Source organism: Camelus bactrianus, chromosome 4 (assembly GCF_048773025.1).
Source record: "Camelus bactrianus isolate YW-2024 breed Bactrian camel chromosome 4, ASM4877302v1, whole genome shotgun sequence".
Taxonomy (NCBI): Eukaryota; Metazoa; Chordata; class Mammalia; order Artiodactyla; family Camelidae; genus Camelus; species Camelus bactrianus.
The window spans coordinates 16557961-16578034 of record NC_133542.1 but is presented as its reverse complement, the minus strand read 5'-3'; the positions used below and the strand labels follow the sequence as shown (position 1 = coordinate 16578034).

The following is a 20074-nucleotide window of genomic DNA, read 5'->3' as shown; positions in this document are numbered from 1 at the left end:
GGCGTGATTAGAGGATTCTCATCTTTCCTCCACCCACAAACTGAAGGCCTTGACGGAAAGAAATGGAAAAGGGAAGATATATAATGGCTTTAGTTAGATAGATTCACTCATGGAGTATAAATCAAAGGGAAGAAACTGGATTGTTTTTAAGAAAATCTATGTACCCCCAGCCCCAGATGAACTTTCTTGGATAAAACACTGTAACACGACAAAATGCTAAGCTCAGTAGTTATACATAGCACTAGTTCTCAAAACTATTTTGACTAACAGAACTTTCAGTTTTCCTGAGAGAAACATTTCTCATATCACAATTTATTTTAATTTGTGTTTTCTGCAATGTTGGCTAGTTAACAAAGTCAAAATGTTTGGCATTTGGGAAACCTGAAATGGCATGAAATGACTGGTGCCCCCTGGCCTTTTTCTGGATTGAATTTTCTGTTGCATTTTGGGGAAGGTAGTGATTGTGCTAGGTAAGTAATTAGTGCACTTTAGTATGAGAATTATGGAGAAATATTTTAAAGGGTTGAATTCAGCATTACTGCAAATTAGCTAATCTAGTCTTCTGGCACAAAATAAGCAGCTTGCTTTGTACACATTTGGAAGGTTTTAAAAACAAATCAATACAGCCATACACTCAGGACTATGCTAAAGAGAGCTGCTGATACACACACCACTCCTCCGCAGTGGGCCCATTGTGGAGGGCTGCCACATCCCAAACACCTCCAGCTGTTAGAGAAACCCACCAGAGGAGCAAGTGCAGATGCAGACACCCTCAGTCAGATAATTACCTTGATTAAGATTCTCCGAATTAAACGGAGTTTAATCAAGGACCCTGTGAAATTGTGAGAGCGCCAGTTTTCTGGGCTTGCCCTCCTTTTTTTGTGGATGGTGAGTTGCCAAACAAAATCAAAAGAGTCTTAATTACAAGGATGAGAGGCAAAGTCAAAAGGGAATGAGAGAATCTGTCCTTTGTGATGGAGATGGACCAGCACCAATCCTAGCAAACTCAGCTCTCCTCTGCGTGGAGAGAGCCACAGTGCATCATAGCTGAACACCATCAAGAGTCCTGACAATTTGAAGGACTGAATTAATAGCTATGCCAGTATATCTAAGGCAGGGACTAATACTGAATTTTCTTATGATACAATGATGTATGTGAGCTTTTTTAGGAAATATTTGGACTGATATTAGTAAAAACACCTATGCTGCTTCAACTGTTACTAAGAAGGCATGATCCACCATAAATCTAAACCATTATTAGAAATAAATTCCCATATGAATAGAAAGCCTGAGAATGAGTGATACAGGGAGGTCAATACTTTTTTCAGTTTTCAGGCTTTCTCTTAATTTAAATTTGGATCACAAATAGAAGTGATTATAAAAGTGATCCATTCCATAACATGCCAATATCTCCTAAAGTCCACTCACTACAATACTACTGTTCTTTTTATGTAAGTTGCTACTAAGCCTTTTCCAGTGTCCTGTGTATCTATATTTGGTCTTTGGATGTGCAGGAACTTATATTTATTTCTGTTAGTTTTATTTTCACAAAATTTGCCTGTTATAAATAACATCAATGAATCATCATTTGTTAGTGCTAATTAATTTGGTACAAACACTCTGGGGGTAGACTATTATAAAAACCCTTGTATCCCCTCCCCAAATCATACTTATGCTAATGTATCTTCTCATATAAATTTCATATATTTTATAATATTTTATAAATTAAACATAAATCCACCCCTGTCTATTTTCCCATTATTTACCATTATTACAAGCCACAAATGCAAGCAGTTCTTGGATAATAAGTTTCCCTACAGGTTTTCCTCATGCCAATGCTCTATAATTTCTATTTCTAGGACATTACACTTTTATTATTTTGCTTAGTCCTCCAAAGATTTCCTTTGAACTGCTTTTCATATACTCCCTATCTGTTGGCATATAAAGTTTTACATTTTCTCTTTTTCTCAGGTTTTATACCATTACCCTCCTATATTCCAACATCTAGTGAAGGATAGAACCTTTTAATTTTAGTTTCTTATTCTTATGATTTATTTTAACATTTTGTTCCATTCATGCATCTGAAATGATCTCTGTGGTTTCCATTTCTGTACCTCTGCGGACTAGAAAGGTAACTTTCTGACTATATGGCTATTAATTGCTTTACCCCTGCAAGATCTGTCTCTACACAGTCTTATTGCAACTCTTGTTCATGCTTACTTTGTTTTTCTTCTATATAATTTGCTGTTTTGGTTTTCACAAGATGAAACACAAACCCTATCGCTATCAGTGAGATAAATTGAATTTGTTATTAAAATAAACCTTAACCACCAAACTGATGTTAATATTTTCTATAATAGTAATATTATTATAGAAAAGACATGTAATATTTATTGTTTTATATTATATAATTATAATTATTAGTTCTACAATAAAGTTATGTGTTAATCATAAAATAATTTAGAGGATGAAATTAATAAATTAGTTTTACATAATTGCTACTATTAAAAAGTATGATTTTATGTATTATGTTACAGGTTTATTATTGCTTATATAATGTTTGTTTTGTATCAGATATTTTACATATATCATCTCATTTACTACAACAGTCCTGTGGGCTGGGTGTTATTATCTCCACTTTACCAATGAAGAAATTAAAGAACCAAGAAGTTAATCACCTTGCCTAACCTCACACAGGTAGTAAGAGAGAGCTGGCTCTAGGGTCTGTTGTGAGTTTAGAAGGTGGAAGGAAGGAATTCGAGAATGTGTAGGGTGGTACCATTAATAAGTTTAAGAAAAATTAATAAACATCCAAGTTCTACATGTTTGTGAAACTCTTAGTAAATGCCATGTAGTGTGTTCTAAGCAGTTCACAATCATCTTTTTTTCACACCAACTCTTAGATATGAAAGAAGTGAGACACAAAGATATTGTATAACTTACTTTCAGTATATTACGCAGCTAGCAAATGAAACAGCCAGAATTCAGACCCATGACTCCAAAGTCTTGCACTTTTAAGTACTATGTTAAGGAAAAATAGTGACTCCAAGTCAAGCTACACTGAATGTGGGATGTCTTTTTGTTATCTAGATAGTCTTCTACTTTGGACCTCAAAAAACAGTTACACAGTATTTGGGACTATCAGCAGCCAGGTAGTCACTGAAGCTATATTAATTACTGACACGTGCCATTCTGTTAGTATAGACAAAAAGAGCTGCCATCTTATTTTTAGGAAAGTACTATAAGTGTAACGAGACATACTAAAGCTGAAGGCAGATTTCCAGAGTTGACACACCAGGAATTCAAGTTCATCTCTAACCTCTCACGTAGTTGTAATTTAAGCTGAGAATAAAGAGCTTCTTGGTATATTGGTTCGGTTATAGTGTAGAGGGAAGAAAAGGGGTCATGTCAGAGAAAAGAAAGATTGTGAGTGCTTTATGCTTGGTATCATCTGAATTGTTTTGTGAACTCTGTTCTGGACCTAACATGAGAAACTCAAAACATGACAAAGGAGCATTTCCTCCCATTTCAATGGGGATATTGAGAAATCCAGCCACTACATCCCTGATACTGGTGCCGGCAGGTGGTGAAGCTGGAGCCGCAACTCTGGCAAGGACCAGGGCCCATGGTGTGGTAACAGTGGGTCTACTCATCCATACAGTGAGCACCAGGGGACAATGGGTGCACACATCCATGCAGTGAGCAACAGGGACCAAGGGACCACTGATGGCTGTGCCAGGGAAAGAGTCAGTAGGGTCCTGCCAAGAGGCCCAGAGGCAAAGGAGGCTTAGAGTCTGTATCAGTAATGGCAGGGAGAACAGGAGATGGCTTCTTTCCATGATCCCATGTACCTGACTGAACAGCCGCTGGCTGCTGGGGCCTGAGCAAACACATATTAGTAATTGTGCATTCTTTCCTGTCACCAAGCAATTTTTCTGAGCTCTGCATATCCATATAGTCAGTCATCTAAAACTTGCTCCAGAAATCCTGAGCATCTAGTTTGAAATCAGGATTTCTTTCTGTAGAGAATACAGAATAAATCCTGGATTTACACTGCAACATTTTACTATTACCAGCCACAAGTTAAGATTTCCCAGATTATACTTATTTGGCCTTATAATTTCAGTAGCCTCTTTGATATTTAAAAGATACTAAAGTTATACATATACATAATTAGATATGATAAATGCTCAGAAAAGGATATAATGAGAAGTCAAAGCCTCCCACAACCGCATACCCCTGAGTGTCTCTTCCCAAAGGAAGCCGCTAGTAAGTTACTTGTCTGTAAGTCCAGAAATAGTTTCCATGCATATCTCAATTTTAAACCATAAAAAATGATCACACTGTACTCACTTTTCTATACCAAACTACTTACTTAATGCACCCTGAAGCTTTTTATTCAAATCAACATATACCCATCTACTCCATTTCAGCTATATAGCTATGTCATGTGGACGTGCCATATGCGCTTAACAAGCCCCCTGTTTACACTGACTTACTGTGATCATGTTTGTTCTTACAAAGGGAGCTATAATAACATTATTCTACTAATATCTTGGTGCATTTTATTATATATTTCAAATGGTAAATATTGCCATTTTCATTTGAGAATAGGTTCTCATTTCACCAGAGGTTCATACACTGTTGTTGAAATTGGAACCAGATGAGTCCCTCTTTCCTCTCCAGACCTGATATTGTTAACCTTTAAGGCTCTTATTTAACTGATAAAAACATTACAATGTGATAATAAATATTATTCATAATAAATGGCAGAAATAAGAGGCTTTGAACATAATGAAAATAATAGTAAGAGATGAGTATACCAGGTTTGTTCATTATTTTCAAATTATGGTTTTATGCTTCATAGATTAATTGTGTTTTTTCCCAATATGATACTGGGATATTTAAAAAGTGAGAGAAAAAAACCACTTTTAATTCTTTCAAAAATTAAATAAAAGAAGATAGGCTTTCCTCCTATTATGAATTGTGTATTTTCTACATCTCCTTTAATAAATCAGCATGGAATTATATAAGAACCCCAAATATTGAATTTTCTGGAAAATTGAATATTTGTCTTAGAAAAGAAAAATGACGTAGTCACTAAGAATAGTTAAATGAATTTACAAGTTAAGAAATACATTTTATCACATCAGAAGATGTATTTCATTGACATGAAGCTTTTATTATATTTAGTTTAGAAAATAATTTTTGTTGTACATTTGTACTTTTTTTGGACAGCATATTCACTGGAGAAAGAAGAATCAAGGAGAAAGAAGGGTCATGAAGGGAGAGAAGAGGAAAAGGTGTCAGTAAGTAAAAGCAGAGGATAGAAAGAGAGAAATAAGGGTGTGAAATGGCCTGTTTTCATTTCCTTGTGGGATTTCCATTACTTACCCACAGATACTTCTTTCTGACATAGAAGATTCATGCTGAATAATGCCCATGCATAGTGTTGTGTTCTGAATTTTGGGTTGATTTTGATGAAGCTGATCCCTGAGTAGACTAGGTTCACATTTAGGGAATTATCAGGTGTAAGTCAGCAGGAAACAAAATGCTAAGAAGAGAATGGAAGACAACAGAATATACTTTAAACAATTCAGCTTCATAGAATTCTTATCTGAAGTGATCACCTATGAAATGAACTAAGGTTTATACACCATTAGTTTTGTTTTGAACAATGCAGGATACTCTAGTGTTGTGCAAAGGGAACATGGATATACACGTGTTTTTTAAAAACAACAGGCCAAAATGGAGTTACTTGGGCTAAACCCCATGTCAGCAAACCAAGACTTAATACCTAACTTAATTACAGTTTCAGCCTCTCCTAGGAATATAATCTTAACCAGTCAGTCTGTCATTTCCTGGCCAGCACTAAAAAGGTAATCCACCTGATAGTCTCTTGCCTTCCCACAAAGAAAGATGACCTTATCTGAAATAATCCTCACTTTTGTTTGTGACTTCCTTATCCCTCCTACTTTCTGCCTTTAAAAACCTTTCCTTTTCTGCAGCTCTTTGAAGCTCTGCTAGATAGCATGCTGCCCAGTTCATGCTAAGAGGAGCATAGCTGGGCTGGATGCTTTCTCATTGAGGAGGGGGGCCCTGCCCTTTGAAATTTTCACGTATGTGTAAGGAACTGGGAGCAGGGAGAAGGTATGCAACTCTGTGCTAGTGGAAGTTCCTGAGTCTAGGACAGAAATGGCGAGGGTGCTCGGGAAGGGCTCTGGAGCTCAGCGTCGGGTATCAGCTCATTCTGCTACTAAACTAAACCTGATTAGCTAAGCCAGGTCTTTTCTAAACTACTATAAACAGGTGGAGGATGATTGTCTAGAGTAATCCAGATTTGTCTCTCTTCTGTTCATGTGCATATTCTTAGACTGAATGAAGGTCCTAGGGATCAAATTATATTACCATTTCACAATATACACTTGTGTCTTGGATTTGGATATAGTATGGAATAAGCATGACCCAGCATTTTTGTTTATCCATTTATCTCACTAAGCATTTAGTCAGTATTTTGGAATTCTAACTCTGCTACTTATTATATTTATGACCTTGAGCAAGTTACTGAACTTCACCAAGCCTCAGCTTATTCATATGTGAACCAAGGATAATAATTCATATCTCATGGTATTATTTAATGAAGAAAGAAAATAAATCATGTAAAATACTTATTGAATTAACTTTTCCTTTCTTTTGTAAGGAAGGAGAGGACAGGAGTTTTCTAATGTAGTAATCCTGAATAAAGAAGCCCCCTTAATACTAAAAGCCTCACGTAATAAAATTCTTACCTACATAGGACATGTTAAATTGACATCTCCCAAAAGTTATCATTTTCTAGTTTTTATATCTCTGGGCACAGCTTCTTCTATTTTAAGAAATCTTATGATAGGAGAGTGTTTCTGAATAATTGTCCCATCTGTGAGACAACATGTAACAAATAGAGTAAAATAAAGCACACTTCTAAGCAAATCGAAATACCTGGTGTAGCCAAATAAGTACTGTCTGTTGCAGGGCCCAACATTAAGGGCAAGTAAGAATCATGGAATTGGAGATACACAAAACGGTAGCCAATATTCAATTCATGAATCACTCAGTTCATTACACACAGTTAGCGCACAACACAGGTTAGTCAAAGTAGGGAAAAGAGGACAGCAATCACTCCAAGGAGAGGTCTGGGAAGAGGGCGTCAGTACAAGCAGTGGTCCCCAGTTTGGCAGCCTGTCTCACAGCAAGCTTGAGTAGGGAAGTCGCCTTAGGCTACTGTAGGGCCTCTGGCAACAAACTTCTGGAATACTTCTCAGCAGCCAGGAGTCTGGTTTCCTCTAGCCAAGAGTCTTCAAGTCACTCACCTTGATTGTCTCTTTTTAAGGAGTAATGGTTACCCCAAGGGAGGGGGTTTTGACTCTGTCATTGCTCTTTCTGTTCCAGACTTATATGGCCCATCGCTTACTTAAAGAAAGTTCTTACTTTATCACTCTAAGATACTCACAGCATTACATTGGATGTTTCAAACTAGTATGGAAGTTCACATTGGCCACTGTGACTCCATTTTGTACTACTTAACATAGCTTAACGTAGCTTAAATCTGGTGAATTTCACACAAGATGACTAGGAATCATTATACAAAAAAAGGGAAACCACATCATAACAAGTACAGAGCACTTAATACTCATTAAAGGAGATAGACTGAGGCGGTACAGAAAAAGCTATATTTATATTTATAGCACTAAGTAACAGAAAGGTCATGATTCCCCATCTCCAAGGCTTATCATGTTGAAAGTGGCTGTTTAATCCACTATTTTAATGTGAATGACAGGGTCATTTTAAAAATCTCCAAATATCTCTTTCTTTTAAATTCATAAAACTAAATTAATCTCAAGTTCTAATTGCCTGAAAATTTTTGATCCCTTTTCTTGTAGTTTTTGGTAATTCTCAAAATAATATGATTAATGTTCAAGCTCAGTGCATTGAAATGGTTTCAGCCTATTTCAATTCATGAACACATATTCTAACCAAAATATAATGTCTCACGGTATTGGTTTTGGGGAAACATGGCATCACATTATTCTTTGGCATTCTACAAAGGACTTTTATTTGAGAAAGAGTGTTTCGAAAGAAAGTGTTTGACCTGAGGCATATCTGAAATGGAATAATGGAGACATGAGTCAAAATAAGCTATTCTGTTACCTAAAACATTCCCCCAAATCTCCCACTGGTAAAATAATGATATTTTGGTTCTGAAAAGTAGGTCCACTCTGGTGGGAAAAGGCAGAGTCATAAGATCATTGTTTCTGTATTTCCTAAAATCTTAAGATACCATAAAAATGTCACATTTTTCCCACTTGAGAACTCCAGTTAAAATGTCTTCAAGAATAGAAAATAGTGAAAACTTTAATTTTTTTTTATATTTGAGGCAAGTACTGAAAAACTTTATTGTGTTTTAGATTTGGGTCAAGCACAAAAACAGTCAAACTCTTTTATAATGTTCTCTCTATAGAACAAAATGGTAATGTTTTGCTTAACCTTACATTGTCCATGGGCATGACAGGTACCTCTGAATTTTAGAACTACACTGAGACCACTTGTCACCTTTGGGCAAGCCAGTAAGCCTCAATTTCTCCATCTTTACTTTAGAGATTTAAAATGAGGATTAAAATATAGTAATCATGTATAGCATGACCATTATGTAGAAGAACCTCAGCCAATGCAAATTCCAGTTCACTTTGTGAAAAGATTACAAGGACATCATCACCCAGACTGTTAATAAAAGAGAGAATCACTGTGTTTCTCTGCCACAACCTCAAAGTAATAGATTCCGAGAATGTACTGCAAGATGCAGTAGGTTTAGACAGTTGCGTTCATCTGTTCAGTGAGCATTTGGCCCCTCTTCCCCACTAACTAACCTGATTGAAGTAACATAGGATAATGTTTAGAGGTTGGCTTTTTTAAACACCTCTATTGTAGTACGGTTTCTGTACAGAAAACTACACATATTTCAGATGTATACGTTAATGAATTTTGATAGATGTACACACCAGTGAAACCACTACTACAATCAAGATAGCTAACATTTCCATCATTCCCCAAGAGGTGCAACTTTCGAATTCCCAATTTATCCCTTCCCACGCCCTTGAACCCCTGGTAACCATACATTTGTTCTCTAGGCCTGTGAGTCTGTTTTAGAGGTTGGCTTTTAAAGTCCAACAGTTGTGAGTTCAAATCATGAATCCACCACCTATATACTGAATCATTTACAAGTTACTCTTACTGTCTGAGATCTAGTTATCTCACCTACAAGATGAGTTAAGTGCGGGGTACAGTGCCTTCCGTTGTAAGTAGTATACAACGAATAAGCGTATGTTTTCTCCAAAGTTTCTTACTTTCAAAGAAAAAAATCAACTAATGTGTAGAGTTTGAAAATTCCTGTTAATCAGCAAAAAAAAGGTGGGGGGGGTTAAACACAGGGCATTGATCAAAAGAGAAGATAAAGGTATTAATTAGGTAAACATGAATTAGCAAATGGCAAATAATCCCCAAACCTCCTGGCTCAGAAGAAAAATGTTTTCCTCTACAATCACTGATAGTACAACAAAATGCTATGCCATCCATATGACACCTCAGAATATCAGAGTGAGATACTTTGCCACAGTGAGGATTTGCATTTGATTTCCACCTGTCAATCCAAATGTTACCTTTAATCTTAATAGTTCTTGTCACTGAATTTTGCTATGAGCCCCATTAGATTTTATTGGAAAGCAGCCTTCATAGTACAGTTGCCACCCAAAGCTAATGAATAATGTAATACGGTTTTCATTATAATTCATGAAGTCCATAAATAGACATAAAATCTAATCAGTACATTTAAGACATAAATGTTTATCTTTTAAGAATGTTGTGATGAACTATATTAAATTGTAATTGTTTTGTTAAAAGATTTACCGTTTAACCCACTGACATCTTTATCCTGTGCATTTTAGCTACTCTCTAGGTAACTTGCTGTCTGCCACCAAAATAACATATGGTAGAATTAAACAGATGTCATTACTTGTAGATGAAGCTTCATATTTCATAAAAGTAAGACAACTATCTAATTCACAGAAAATCAAAAGAATTCTAAGTCCCTTTCCCCAAAAATAAGGTATGTGCCAAGTAGAATACAATTATCTCAGAAAATAATCACCTCCAGGAAATCCCAAGGGGATAAGTTTAATACATTGTTCCATAGTCTTGTGCACTGAGTCAGCAAAAGACAGCAAGAAAATTAAAAGATCAGTTTTGTGTATGGAAGACACCGTCTTTCTTTCAATACTTTTAAATGAACTCATCTCATTCTTATTCATGGAAGGAAAACACCCACACACTTTTATGAAATTGGTTTCAACAGAAGTATCCACATATCCAAAATAAAGAGTTTTGTCAAAGAGAGAAGAGATGTGCTAAAAGTATCCTTAACATGAATAACTGTATTTTTTTTTTTATTTCTCAATGTTTCTTTTGCAAAAGTAACTGGAAATAGGAGCTCCAAGTTCAGAAGCTAAAAACTACACTTTTCAGAACCTGCCCAACTATCCAGAACTATAAATTTTCAATCTCTTTAAATATCAAGTGAAAGACACTTATTCTTATTTGTAATTGTATAAATTAAAATTGAAACAATATTAGAAAACCATTTTCAATTGTAAGGATAAGGTTTTAACTCATGCGATATTGGCAAGTGTATGGAGAAACTGGCACTTTCATGTATTTTTGGTCAGTATGTAGATTGGTGCAACTGCTTGGGAGGGCTTCTTGACAGTATCAGTCAAATTAATAATGTACACACCCTTCAAGTCAGAATCTTTGGTGTGAGAATTTATTCTGTGAATATACTTGTGTATGTGAACAGGAAAATGACAGTTGCCACATTTGTTTGTAATAGTAGAACACTGGAGTCTCCAGGAGAAACTATCACCCAGTGAAAAAATGTGTGAATATAAACTTGGTTGGGTTAAGCATTCAGTCACCAGAAAGATCTCAAAGGAGAATATCCTCCTATTTGGGGGAAGAGACAGTGAGCCACATTCCTACCATCAGCTGGAAGGGAAAATGCATTATATGAGAAATGAATGAATGAATGAATTAGCATTTCTTTGGTGCTGAACTGGTGAACTTAAAGCTATAAATGCTGCCATGAAAGGCTATTTTCATCTCTCCTTCTCATGCTTACATTTTACAAATCATGATCCCAAGCACTATGATCCCTACAGATTGATAGTCTTCTCAGGACAAAGATCAGGGGAATTATCTTTACATATGAAAGCAACTTATCTAGCTCACGTTAAACTGATACTCAATTGAATGCAAATTTCTCTATGAAATGCAAGTTTCATGAAAGCTAGACTTTGTTTTATTTAAGGTTTCATCCCTATCCCTAGAACCTAGAGAAAGAATAAGTGACACATAATAAACAGGCAATATATATTTGCTGAAAAATCAGTAAGGTGCCTCTGATGAAATTCTTAAGTTGTAAATATTTCTGATGTGAACTACACTGTTCTACAAAATAATTAAATAACAATAAGTAAAGTAATTATAATTTTTGTCCAAGACTCATACTGGTCTGTGAATACTCTCACATATTTATCTTAAGAACTTTGGGTAATTTGGGTAGTCCGCTAATTTAAAGACTAAGAAGTAACAAGAACTAGAACATTGCAGTAACCGGCACTTAGGTTTATATGAAAATGGTAGGATCTGTTTTCATTCTGTATACTTACTAAGATTATGATGTTTTTGGAAAAAGCTCAGGGGTATTAAAAAAGACAACTTTGTTGTAGAAATGGGTCTATTGCTGATTAGTTTTGTTAATTAACCATGGTCTTTAATCCTGCATTTCTATATTTTTATCTGTAAAATTGCAGGATTTGGGTTGGGAAATCCTTAAGTTTCCTTCTAGCTTTAAATATTCAGTTCTATCACTTTGCATGTACCAATATTATAAATCTTACCAACAATATGGAGTTACTCTACAGAGTATATATGCCAGATAGAAACTCATCAATGAGGGACGAAAAACGCAGCAAAACAATAACAATCTATTGTCATTCCACTCTTGTTCTGTGATGTGAATACTTCTGAAGATAACTGGACAAAATTTTTGACATGGCTGTTCCTCTCAATGCAGTGTTGCTTCCCTCTCTCCCTTATCTGTACACTATTCACATTTCCAGTCTCCCATCTTCAGTTCAGAACTTGCTGATGAATTTAGCAAAGAGTAGAAATCTCTTCTCTAAATGGATTATTCATAGATCACTTGCTAACTGAGCAATGAAACAGATACTCACATACTGCTGTACCACTTATTGGTGTAAAATGACAATGTAAAAAGAAAGCTTTCAAAACATGTATAGCATTTGATCCAATAATTCGACCTATTTACATGCACTCTTTTAAATTATTCTGAGATAAATTCAGAGTTGTGGAAGAGTTGCATAAATAGTTCAAAGAATTCCTGTGTATCCTTCACCCAAGTTACCCATATGTTAACATTTTACTACATTTTCATTCTTGCTGACTGTGTCTGATTGTCTCTGTAGACATTAAAAGCTATTTATTGGAGCATAATGCATAATGGAGGAAATTCGAAGATATCTAAATGACAAGCATCAAGGAAATGGTTCCTTAAATTACAGAATATCCACTATATGAAATACTAAATAGGAATTAGAATGTTTAAAGTGATTATTGTCAAGTTGAGGCTTACTAGATAATGCTAAGTCAAAAGGAAGTTATTAAAATTTTAAATGATCATTATAAAGATTATAGTATAACGCTGATTTAATATTGCCCACTGAAAACTTGATACAAATGTGGCAATATATAAATATATTCATACTAAAAAGACAAGAAGGGAATGTATAAAAATAAATGTCACTTTATAAACTTGATTAATTAGGATTACAGATAAAATTTCTCTTTTCTAAATAATATACCTCTTTATGAACCATTCTTTAAGATCTTATAGATGGCCACCTTAAGATAAACAAGAGAAATTACTGAATTTGGGAAATTGTTCATAAGATTGTAGAGTAGAAGCTATAACTTAAATCACAGACCATAAACTCTTGTTTCATGAAAGAAAGAAGAAAAGGGGTCATTCTTCCCAAGGAGAAAATATATAGGACTCAGAGATTGAGATTTCCAAAAAAAAATCAAGCTCACACAGGTTTGTGATGAATGTGTAACAGACAACATTCTGCTACATTTAAGTTAAATGTTTTACTGTATCACATGATGCAAATGAATTGCTTCTAATCTAAAATGTCACTGAGATGTTTTATTCTCTGGGTATTACTAATAAATACGTGCAATCTGACTGTTAAACTGAGCATAGACCTATAAACCAACAAAACAGATACTTTTAAGAAGTAAGAATTTGTGATTATTAAAATCTTAAAGAAGATGAGAATCCCTTAGCAAAGAATTTTCCATGTACATGATTTTTTAAAGTTTAATTGTACAATCAATAAAGGGAAACATTACTGAAAACAAAATGTTGGGAGATCCACTAAATTCTGCTGCAAGGTGATTTGGGATGTAAGGAGATCTGTTTTGGAGATTTCAAGTATGAGATGCTTATTAGTCATGCAAGAGAAAATAAATATGAAGTGGGCAGTATTAGCAGTAATACCTGGTGAATTTCTGATAAGAAACCTCTTTGTTTATCAGAAAATCTGGTATACATATGGCAGAGATAATCAATTAATAAATTAGTAAAACAATCTAGGTATGTACAATCTGAATTTCTTCCAAACAAGAGACCACCCAAACAGGTTTAACACTTTAGAAACTGGTACTTGAACCCCAGACTCTATTAACAATATCGTCTTTATTGTATCTAAGATATATTTCATGGTGCACTAAAACTTTGCACAAAGAACATTGAAAATATAAAGGCGATCATGATTGTAGAGGGAAAGTGGCTTTTTGTTTTTTTAAGGAAAGGATGCTTTTATTCTCAAAGCTGAGTTTGTCATCTATTGTTACTTCACAGATGACATAATTCATAAGTTATTAAAGATTTCACTGCAGTCTGAACTTCCTATTCTTATACATTCCAAAACAATTTCAATTTTCTCTAACTACTCTCTAAAGTAATTTCAGTCCCAAAGAATAGAGGAGGAAAAAAATATATACATTGAATATATAAAATAGAGGCAGAGCACTGATCTATTATGACATTTATTTCTATGAAAGTAAAGATGGCATGACTTGCTCATGGCTATATCATTTATAAGTTCTTTTTTCTCACTCTGTTAGAAAGACACTTGTTATAAGAAAGGTTAAGATTTCCTTACATTTTTTACCAGCTATCTCTCTTTAGTCTTCATGGTTTTTATAGTTATCAGTTTCCAGATACTACAGGGCAATTTATTTTAACAGCTTACTTTTTTCACAGGTATCAAAGTGCCCTTCAACATATGTGCTACTGTTTAGGCCTTAGCCCTGAGTGGACGTACAACCATAGTTTAATATTTTACATACAAAATCATACACAAATAAAAATAAATATCTGTAAAATTCAAAATGGCATCCAGGTCCAATGCTAGTAACCAAAATCAAGGAGACCTTCAATCCTTCAATGTGATATTTATTATTACTTTGAAATTATATAGCACTAAAGTCAGTTATACAAGATAAATAAGTTCCAGAGATCTGCTGTGCAATGCTGTGTCTATCCTTAACCACACTGTATTGTGCACTTCAAAATATGTGAAAAGGGTAGGTACCATATTAACTGTTCATAAATAAATAGTACCATGTCCATCAAGGTACACATACCTATGTGAAAATATCAAATAATATCAACAGGACATGTTTATATGTGTCTAGAAGTAGATCATATAAAGTAAAAATATAAATAAATACACGTACTAAGTGGTTAACCATTTTCTTTGTGGAGTAGGCAGAAGAGCAATTGCTGCTTTTTATTCTACACATTTTCATGTTATTTTCCTTTTAAAACAGGCATGAGTAGTTTTGCAAAATGGGAAAAACAAAGTTATGAGAAAAAGAATGGGAAATTTGAGAATGAAATAAATACACAATAATAAAGTCAGGAAACATTAGAGCAAAGTCACAGTTGTGAATCTGATTCAGAAGCTTAAGGCAGTGTCTTCATAACCCTGGGATAAGTAAATTGATCTTAGAAAACACTGACCATAAAAGAAAAAAATTGATGCGTTGCTACTCAAAATTATAAACTTCATCTCACTGAAAGTGTTCATTGAGAAAATGAATACATAAACATGGGAACAAATATTCTCAATACAAATTATGAAAAAGGACTTGTATCCAGAGAACATAAAGAACCCCTTCAATTCAACAAAAAGAGAACATCTCAGTAACAAATAGGCAAATTAGAAATTTCACAAAGGAAAACATGTAGATGACCAAGAAACACTTGAAAAATTGTACATTATTAGTCATAAGGGAAATGCAAATTAATATTAAAATATCACTATACTTTAAATAAATGAATGAATGAATGAATGAATGAATGAATGAATAAAATTGCTTAAATTGTAAAAACTTCACAACTGTATGTTAGCCAGGATGTGAAGCAAGAAGAATTTTCATGCATTGCTAATGGGAGTGAAAAATGGTTCTACCAATTTAGGAATCTGGCAGTTTCTAATAAATCAAAGCATAGTATTTACTTTATGATCAAATTGCTCCTAGGTATTTACCCAAGATAAAAACGCATGTCAACAAAAAGACTTGCATACAATTTGTAAAAAGTTATTCATAGAAGCTCTATTACTAACTGCCAAAAACTGAAACAACTCAAATGGCCACCAACAAGAGATGGATAAATTGCGTTCTATCCATACAGTGAAACTGTACTCAGCAGTTAAAAGGAGGGGATAAATTTGGACATTACTAGGGTAGAATCATTGCCAGTTAGTGACTAATTGAAAGAGTGACTGAGATGAGGAGAGGAACTAAAGATATACTTAAGATGGTTAGCCTACTTGTCTAGGAGAGAAATTGAAGAAATGAATACACAGGGAGAAGAAGAGGCTTAGGGGTGGGACTGAGGGTATAGGTGATGATTCTGTAATACCTACTTAAGAATAAACGTTTCTGTGTGAAATAGATAAACTTTCTCTACTGATTGGCGCTTCCAGTCTCCCTATCTCAACCCCTTTGTGTTTTTTATTCCTGCAGAATTTTCAGTGGCTTCGAAGGTGCTGAAGCACTGTGAGAGTACTGGGTATGGCCTTCGAGGAAACTGCTAAACATCCTTGTTCTCCTTTCTCCTGAAAGATTTGAAGTTCAGGTATTTGTGGGTCACTGATGGGATGGGTACCTGCTTATTTACTCTTCTCTTAGGTTGTATTTCAACTGAGGGAACTGGGGTGGATGTACAGGATTTTGAGTGTCTGCAAATGAAGGTAAGAAAGGAAAGGGAAAGCAGGATGTCCCATCATATGTCATATTACATCATATCAGGTCCTTCAGAAATCGGTCATCACATTCATTTATTTATTTTCTGTAATGTACTTGTTTTCGTATTTATTAGTTGGTAAATTTCTTGAGAAGGGGGACTGCCTTATTCATCTTTTTCTTCTTTCCTCTCTGAAGTTTATCGTGAAGTAAAGTAGGCATTCAGTGAAAAGATTCTGAAAGGAGTAAACTTACGTGCAGAGGTTTTATTATCGCTACTTACTGTGAGCCATGAAGTTTTGTTATTAAAAGAAACAACAAAAGTAAGCAACAGTTATAAAGTAGATTTTTAAAGAGCTTTTCCTCTCAAGAACAAAGGAAATGAAGACAAGCCCAGTATGAAAACGGAAATATCCTTGACTAAAACTGACGTTTAGAAACCAGATTGGGAGGATAAGAGAGAAACAGGAGAGGGAAATCAGATATTCAAGCTTTGTGAACTCAGGAAGGAGAAAAGCAGGAGAGACAGATCAAAGAATCAAAACTCCATTATGGGAAACAAGTGGAAAGTAAAGGGACTAGAGTTTCCCTGTCAGCTGTAGAAGCATTTTGATTTAGCTGTAGAAACAGAGGAAGGTCACACAGAAACACAGGGAGGTTACCTGAATACTGCCCATGGCTTCTCAGGAGTGAGGCTGCCATCGACATGCAGTTTGACCTCACTCTTCACTCCATGATCTGCTCTCGAGGTTATGCACCTCTTGATATTTACCTATAAACCTGATAACCAGTTTAGAGAAATGCCTGCCCACGAAGGATCCATGCTATGACAACACAGCCATCTAGTATATTTCTAGTCACCATCATGTCCCATCCGACTCTTTAACCCTGATCTTGAAACCACTTCTTCTTTACTGTTCAGTGTGTTCCATTCAAAACACACTGTAAATTCTGGCGTCCTCCACTTCTGACGAAGGCTTTTAGTCTGAGTTGCATTCTTTTGAGTGTACAAGAATGAATATGAAGAAGAAAAGTAGAATAATTATTACAGGCATTTCTTAGAGCTATTACGGGTTCAGTTCCAGACCACTGCAGTAAAACAAATATTGCAGTAAAGTGAGTCACACAAATTCTTTTGCTCTCCCAATGCATGTAAAAGTGATGTTTATGCGATACTGCAGTCTATTAAGTATGCAATGGCATTATGTCTAAAAATGTGCACACCTTAACTTAAAAATACTTTATTGCTGAAAAATGCTAACCATCATTGAACCTTCAGTGAGTCATAATCTTTTTGCTGTTAGAGGGTTTGAAATATTGCAAGGATTACCAAAATGTGACACAGAGACAGGAAGTGAGCAAATGCTGTTGTAAAAACGGCAGTGATACATCTGCTCAATGCAGAGTTGCCACAAACCTTCAATTTGTAAAAAAAAAAAAAAAAATTGAATTGAAGTCCTCAGAGTCAGTTAATGTAGTCTGAGAAGCAAGTTTCTTCTGTCCCAGTGTCACCTTCTGAAAAATAAAAATAGGTTAGATCTTATTTTTAAATATGAATATTCAAAGAGAGTTGATATTTGAGAGAAAGGATGGTACATGAACAGAAATGCCTTCAGAACAAGGTTGTCATGAATTACATTTGGCCCTACATAACCATATCTGCAGATTTCGCATCTGGGATTCAACTAATCTTGAATCAAACTTGAATTTGCCTTGTGTTGGCAATGTAGTATTTACATTGTATTGGTATTATAAGTAATCTAGAGATGATTTAAAGTATACAGGAGGATGTGTGTAGGTTATATGCAAATACTATGCCATTTCAAATAAGAGACTTGAGCATCCATGGATTTTGGTGTTTTCAGGTGGTCTTAAACCAATTTCCCATAGATACTGAGAGACGTATATATATATATATGTGTGTGTGTGTGTATATATATATGTGTGTGTGTGTGTGTGTGTGTGTGTGTGTATCATGCAAATCATTCGACAAAAGCAAAAATTTGTTGTCCCTGAGGATTTTCTTCCTCCGTAAACAAAATTTTGAGTAATGGTTTTATGCTTTGGGAGTTGGGGTGGTCATTTGTTTTCTATTTGCTACTGTAACAAATTATCACAAATACAGTGGCTTCCAAAACCACAGATTTATTATCTTATAGTTCTGTAGGCCAGAAGTCCAACATGACTCTCACTGGGTTAAAATCAAGGTGTCTGTAGGGCAGTGCTCCATTCTGGAGGCTCTAGGGGAAAACCCATTCCCCTGCATTTTCAGCATCTAGCAGCTGCCCATAATCCTTAGACCGTGGCCCCTCCTTCCTTCTTCAAAGCCAGCAATGGCGGTTCATTCCTCACGTCTCATCACTTTGACCTCGCCTTCTCCTTCCTTTGTCTACTTTTAAGAACCCTTGTGATTACATTGGGCCCACCAGGATAAAATCTCTATTTTAAATTCAGTTGATTAGCAACCTTAATTCTAACTGCAACCTTAAGTTCCCCTTTGCCATAGGGATTAAAGCAGGGACATCCCTGGGGGATGGTTATTCTGCCTGCCACCACTGGCCTTTGATTTTGGCCTGTGATGCTGTATGGTGCAGTGTGCGATATGATGGCAGTCTCTCCTGAACTCAGACAGTGCCAGTTATATCTGCTTTAAATATACACATGTTCCAGCCCATGTGCAGAATTGACCCTAACACATGGGAAAACACTTGGGAGTTGCCTTTTTTTATCTTTTATTCCCCAAAACTAAGTTGTAAAAACTTGATTATCCTGCCAAAAGACTTCTAATAAATTACTTTATAATTATGTTTATAGTTAGTGCAAGTAAGAGTCAGGTTAGCTTTTGTTCAACATTCCTTCTCACGCTTCATTGACATTTTAGTTGCTTTTAAATGCCAAGAAATGCTTTCCTGAATTTTGACCGGGTTCTCTCCTCTATAGGCAGGTGAGTGTCAAAAAGTTTAAAGAGAAAAATACTGTCTTGACCCAGTCTTGAGGTTTTGGCTACAGGCTAATCAGTTCCTCTCCTTGAGCAGCTGATTAATCAGCTTTCCTTATCAGGTTTTTACACTCCAGGGCTACTAGGCCACTCTACGCCAGCCATAATTACCCAGGTGCCAGGTATCAGACCCCTGTGCCCTGGAGTCCACAGAATCATTCAAATTAGCCAATCCACAGGGAGTCCAGGAAAGCTAGAGAACTACACTGCATTTGCCATACATACATAAGGTGCCCCCTCTAGCTCCAGCTTGCTGGTATCCTGTCCTCAGTGCAGCCCCCTGTGTGACCTTCCTGATAGCCTTCTCTCATTTGGAACTGTAAGTTTTATGAGGTTCTTTCTGCCTTTCATCTATCAGAGTGTCAGTGTGTTGTGTCCCGCCATCAAAGAATCTTTAAATCTCGTAAAATGGTGAGCCCTTTCATCCATCTACCTCTCCTTCCACACCACATTTAACACATATTCACTTTGGGCAAGCCTTGTGCCAGGCCACAGGTGATTACTGTGGTCCCTGTATCTGAAGGCTGTTGAGGATGAAGACTTCTTCTCTTCCTGAGCTTTAGCACATGGTCAAGTGTTTTCTTCCTCACCCCGCCTTTTTTTCCTATCATGCACTGCTGAAATTAATAACTCTGCGTTGCTTTTGCA

General features: G+C 35.6%; 1 long non-coding RNA gene across 1 annotated transcript in view; it reads left to right on the top strand.

Annotated features, from left to right (window-relative positions):
- Positions 1–5309, top strand: part of LOC141577365 (uncharacterized) — a 28656-nt gene extending 23347 nt beyond the window's left edge. Inside the window, exon 4 of the long non-coding RNA XR_012506240.1 lies at positions 5239–5309. This is a non-coding gene — a long non-coding RNA (uncharacterized LOC141577365). The remainder of the gene's footprint in view (positions 1–5238) is intronic.
- The last annotated feature ends 14765 nt before the right edge of the window (positions 5310–20074 follow it).